The sequence below is a fragment of the Vicia villosa genome, linkage group LG7 (assembly GCF_029867415.1).
Source record: "Vicia villosa cultivar HV-30 ecotype Madison, WI linkage group LG7, Vvil1.0, whole genome shotgun sequence".
NCBI classification, from domain to species: Eukaryota; Viridiplantae; Streptophyta; class Magnoliopsida; order Fabales; family Fabaceae; genus Vicia; species Vicia villosa.
The window spans coordinates 54,453,151-54,459,724 of record NC_081186.1 but is presented as its reverse complement, the minus strand read 5'-3'; positions in this window follow the sequence as shown (position 1 = coordinate 54,459,724).

Sequence of the window (6,574 nt, the reverse complement as noted above, 5' to 3'; positions counted from 1 at the left end):
ATTGTTTTAAATTTCCTGATTACCAGTTGGTGCCCACCTTGGAAGAGTTTTCTTAACTAATTGGATTACCTATTCGAGATCAATTACCTTTCACTGGTTTAGAAAGGATTCCAAAACCTGAAATCATTGCTGCTGCCTTACACTTGCGAAAGTCAGAAATCGAGTCCAATTGGGAAACAAAGAGTGGAATCCAGGGTTTGCTTGCTAAATTCTTAATGGAAAAGGCTCGATTACTACTAAAAAACAAAAGTTACCCAGCTTTTGAGGAGGTTGTGGCTCTTTTGATCTATGGGTTGGTTTTATTCCCTAATCCCGACCAGTTCATAAGTGTGCACATTATCAACCTTTTCTTAACCCGTAACCCGGTACCAACCTTGCTGGGAGACATTCTACATTCTCTACACACTCGTACCATGAAGAAACGAGGAACTCTTATGTGCTGTGTACCACTACTGTCTAGATGGTTTACATTACACCTTCCCCGATCAGTGTTGAGAAATGAACAAAGGATGCAATGGTCTCGCAGGATTATGTCTTTGTCTCATTCAGATATCCGGTGGAACAACTTCTTTCAGAGAGACATTACTATCATTGACCATTGTGGAGAGTACCCTAATGTGCCACTCCTTGGCATCAAAGGAGGCATCACTTACAACCCCTCTTTAGCTTTGCGCCAATTCGGATATGCACGAAGAAACGGTCCTCATGACATGATTATCCGTGGCATTGTGTTTGATTACGAGGATGATTCCCACAGACATCGACGAAGGTTTATACATGCGTGGGGCAGTGTCTATAGAATAGAAAGCAAAACTTTAGGGCAATGGAATTCTATTCCTATGGAACCTTACCTCAGATGGGTACGTACTTATGCTCAGAAGTTCATCATGCCATATCCCGCTATTCTACCTGTGACTATTGAGCCAGAAGTTGAAGGAGACGAACCTCGAGTTATTCTACATCCGGATATGCCAACTGACCTGGAAGAGTTGCAGAAATCTTGGGTTCAACTAAAAGAGGAAAGAGACACCTTCAAAGCACACTGTCAAGACTATGAGAGGAAAGTATTGGAGCTCACCGGACAACTCCAAGAAGAACAGCAGATCAACACATTCCTGGGTGCAAAGAGAAAGCGTCCATGGGAGACCTGACGGATCCTTCATTTTATTTATTTTCTATTTTGTAAGCCCAAAAGAGGCAAAGAAAAAAAGAAAGAAAAAAAATAAAATAAATTGTTTAACTAATAAATGTTTGTTTCTCCTTTGTTTTAAACAAATCTAAATTCCAAGATCCTTGAAAACATTGCATATGCATTTCATTCATAAACATTGCATAACAGGTTCACATGATGGGTTTCTCATCTCCTCGCTGTTTATTTCAGTTAGAAGAGATGGAATCTGAAACAAGCATCAAGCGGCGGGTATGATTTTCTAGTAAAATACACTGCACCTCAGAGTTCTTTTATTGCTATGGAAGACATTACCCCAACTGGATGGGGTGATCAATTTGAAGATAGCAAAAGTTTCACAAGTTCCATCGTTGAGCAATATCAAGGTCCACCTAGTCCAAAAGAAGTTTGGGATACACTAGGAGAACCAAGTGGCAATGTATGACTTTATGGTGAAGTATTCTGCTCCCCTGAGCTCGCAGATTGCCATTGAAAACATCACCCCAACTGGATGGGACAACCATTTCGAAGAACATATGACATTCACAAACCCTGACGCTCTTGAAGAAGTTGGGGAGACACCAGATAATGAGAATGATTTCCTGACACAATACCCTTTTCCCCAGGATGCACAAGTCTCCCTTGAAGACATCATTCAAACTGGATGGGACGACCTTATCGGGTATCTCGCTCAGCCAACAGAAATATCTCAGCCTGGGCTCTCGTATCCAGCAGAGTATATTACTTATCCCGAAGGATCAACAACTCATTTCCCCACCAAAGAAATCAATGCTGTGGAAGATGAAAAAGACAACTGCAACTGGAGCAGCTGGATACTCCCTGCTCACAACAATGGATTGAACAACTGGGAAGCTGAGGATGTGATCTCCTTTGACCAGGAGTAAAAGCAATTTCCTGTTTTCGTTGTTTATATTGTTCAAAGATAAAAATGGTTCCTGTACTATCGAACCATGAACTTGAAAGCCGTGTGCCTTGCCCGAAGCACACTGGTCCTTTTATAAGGGTTTGTCATATCATGATCATGTTCATTCAATAAAATCATGGGACGTTTGCATATTCAAATTTTGTGATCCTTTTTCTTTCTTTGATTTATTCATTTTTCAAATAGCTATGTGTTCTCACACACACCCACATAAATAAATGCAGATTCACATTCACCTTGGATCCTGTTGATAACGATTCTGCTATTGCCAGTCATGACTTTGAAAATCCGATCTACCAAACTGAGGACGAAAGTGAGGAAGAATGTGAAGTACCAAGAGAACTTGCAAGGCTGCTAGAACAAGAAGAAAAGACTATACAGCCGCATGAAGAACCAATTGAAGTTATCAACCTGGGTAGTGACGAAGAAAAGAAAGAAGTCAAGATAGGGGCTGATCTAGAAGACAGTGTCAAGCAAAGACTGATTCAAATGTTACAAGACTACGTTGAGATATTCGCCTGGTCCTATGAAGATATGCCTGGCCTTGACACAGACATTGTGGTTCATCGCCTGCCAATCAAAGAAGGTAGCACTCCAGTCAAGCAGAAATTGCGGAGGAGTAGGCCCGATATGTCAAAGAAGATCAAAGACGAAGTTGAAAAGCAATTTAATGCTGGCTTTCTAAAAGTTGTGAGTTATCCTCCTTGGATAGCTAACATCGTGCCTGTGCCTAAAAAAGACGGGAAAGTCAGAATGTGTGTAGACTACAGAGATCTTAATCGGGCAAGCCCCAAAGATGATTTCCCTTTACCTCACATCGATTGACAATACTGCACAATGCAAGGTATTCTCCTTCATGGATGGATTCTCAGGATACAATCAAATCAAGATGGCACCCGAAGACATGGAAAAAAACAACGTTCACAACACCTTGGGGAACCTTTTGTTACAAAGTAATGCCCTTTGGTTTAAAGAATGCAGGAGCAACGTATCAGCGTGCAATGGTAGCTCTGTTCCATGATATGATTCATCAGAAGATAGAGGTTTATGTCGATGATATGATTGCAAAGTCCAACACCGAAGAAGAACATCTGGGTCATCTACACAAGCTGTTTGACAGACTCAAGAAGTACAGGTTGCGACTAAATCCGAACAAGTGTACCTTTGGAGTAAGATCCAGTAAACTCTTAGGTTTCATCGTCAGCAGCAAAGGTATTGAGGTGGATCCTGCCAAGGTCAAAGCCATTCAAGAAATGCCTATACCCCATACCGAGAAACAAGTCAGAGGATTCTTGGGACGTCTGAATTACATCGCCAGATTTATTGCCCATATGACTACTACTTGTGTGCCGATCTTCAAACTGTTGAAGAAAGATCAAGTAGAAAGATGGAATGACAAATGCCAGTTAGCCTTTGATAAAATCAAAGAGTATCTCCAAAAACCACCAATCTTGTTACCATCTGTGGAAGGAAGACCTCTGATAATGTACCTAACTGTGTTAGAAGATTCAATGGGGTGTGTACTGGGGCAACATGACGAGTCCGGCCGAAAGGAGCATGCAATCTACTATCTTAGCAAAAAGTTTACCGATTGTGAAACAAGATACTCACTGCTCGAGAAAACTTGTTGTGCCTTAGCATGGGCGGCTCGCCGACTAAGACAGTATATGCTAAATCACACCACTTTCCTAATCTCCAAAATGGATCCTATCAAGTATGTGTTTGAAAAACCTGCTCTCTCTGGAAGAATAGCAAGATGGCAAATGATCTTAACAGAGTATGACATCCAGTACACTTCACAAAAAGCGATCAAAGGAAGTGTGGTAGCTGATCATCTGGCTCACCAAGCAGTGGATGATTATCAAGCATTGAACTTTGACTTCCCAGATGAAGACATTATGCTAGTCACTGACTACGAGCAACCAGGACCGGAAGAAGGACCGGAGCCAGGATCCCGATGGACTATGGTTTTTGATGGAGCTTCTAATGCACTTGGAAATGGCATCGGAGCTGTGATCATTTCCCCTGCAGGAGGTTATACACCATTCACTGTCAGATTATGCTTCAACTGCACTAACAATATAGCCGAGTACGAAGCATGTATTCTAGGTCTCAAAGCTGCAATCGATCTAAGAATCAAGTTCCTGGAGGTCTACGGAGACTCAGCGCTTGTAATCTATCAAGTCAAAGAGGAATGGGACACGAAGCACCCGAATCTAATTCCATACAAAGAATATGTGCTGAGTTTGATTCCTTACTTTGAAAAGATCACTTTTGAACATATCCCGCGCGAAGAAAATCAACTAGCTGATGCCTTAGCTACCATGTCATCCATGTTCAAAGTCAGGTGGGACAATGAGGCACCGATGATCACCATTTACAGACAGGATGAACCAGCCTATTGCAATGAGATCGATGCCGAAGGAACGGAAGAAAAACCATGGTTCCATGAAGTAAAAAGATATCTCGAAGCTCAGGAGTACCCTGAAGGGGCATCCATTTACGACAGAAAGTTTCTAAGAAGATTTGCTGCTAAATTCTTTCTAAGTAATGGAATCTTGTACAAACGCAACCATGATTCGACTTTGCTTCGTTGTGTAAACAAGAAGGAAGCGGAACAGATTATGGAAGACATACACGATGGTGCTTTTGGTACTCATTCAAGTGGACATACAATGGCTAAAAAGATCTTAAGAGCAGGTTATTATTGGTCTACCATGGAGACAGACTTCCATCATCACTCCAAAACCTGTCACAAATGCCAGATATATGCCGACAAAGTACATGTACCTCCAGTCCCATTAAACGTCCTGATGGCTCCTTGGCCTTTTGCAATGTGGGGTATTGATATGATTGGAGAAATCAAGCCTACTGCCTCTAACGGACATCGTTTTATCCTAGTCGCTATTGACTACTTCACAAAATGGGTAGAAGCAGCTTCATTTGCTTCAGTCACCAAGAATGTTGTGGCCCGATTTATCAAGCACAATCTCATTTGTCGGTACGGCATCCTTGAAAGGATCATCACCGGCAATGGCACAAATCTAAACAACAGAATGATTACTGAACTCTGCACACAATTCAAGATCAAACATCATAATTCCTCTCCATATCGACCAAAGATGAATGGCACGGTGGAAGCTGCCAACAAGAACATCAAGAAGATCATACAAAAGATGACAATAACCTACAAAGACTGGCATGAGATGTTACCTTTTGCTCTTCATGGTTATCGCACATCTGCGCGTACTTCAACAGGGGCAACTCCATTTTCCTTAGTCTATGGTATGGAGGCAGTTCTTCCAATTGAAATTCAGATCCCTTCCCTAAGGATTATGAAAGAAGCCGATCTAGATGAAGACGATTAGATTCAGACTCGGTTGGACCAGATAAACTTGATTGATGAGAAGAGACTCGCAGCTATTTGTCATGGTCAGTTGTACCAAAAGCGTATGATCAAAGCCTTCAACAAGAAAGTCAAAAGTCAGGCATACCAAACCGGTGGCTTGTTTGTCAAACGCATCATCTTACCACAAGGTGACCCCAGGGGCAAGTGGACTCCCACTTATGAGGGACCGTTTGTAATCAAGAAAATATTCTCCGGCGGAGCCATGTTGCTTACCACTATGGATGGCGAGGATTTCCCACACCCTGTGAATGCGGACATAGTCAAAAAGTACTTCGCTTAAAGAAAAGCTCGCTAAGTTGAAAACCTGAAAGGGCAACTTAGGCAAAAAAATGAGCGTCTCGGTGGATTGAAAACCTGAAAAGGCGATCCAGGCAAAAATTAGAGACTAAATAAAGATTATCCCGGTAGGCTGAAAACCTGAAAAGGCAGCCTAGGCAAAAGTTAGGGAATAAAGTGTACAACTATGTTCCGTTCGGCTGCCTACTCACCTTCAAGGTTCAACACATCAAAGACACCGATCAGTCCAATTACTTTCTTCCAACAAGTGAGGGATGAGATGCTCGAAGACAGATTGACAATAGCAGAGTTGAAACTTGACTGGATTGTTTTCACATAGCTATTTCTCTTTATAAATACTTTTCAAAGCTTTATGACAATTTCCTACTACTAGGATTTTTGTCTCCTTGTACTAATCAGCCTATCATGGCTCTTTTTCAAAAAATCAATGCAGCTCATGCTTAAAATCAACATTTTCACTTTTTCTGTTTTGAATACGTAAATGTCCCAATGATAATTTTGAATGAACATGTGCATTTGAATATGATTGATGTTTACCAGAAAAACAGGAATAGCATTCACGTAATGTCCCAATCATTTGGACATCATCCCGAAACCGGCATCAGAAGAAAAATCCCCAACAGAAATGCATTTCTCAACAAATTCCTCAATGAGATTTTCCTCTCCAACAAAGTGATTCGAGAAATCTTATTCCCCAGCAGGGCTGTTCCAGATTGCTATCCCCAAAAGGTGTGATCTCCACACCAGGACTTGGTCA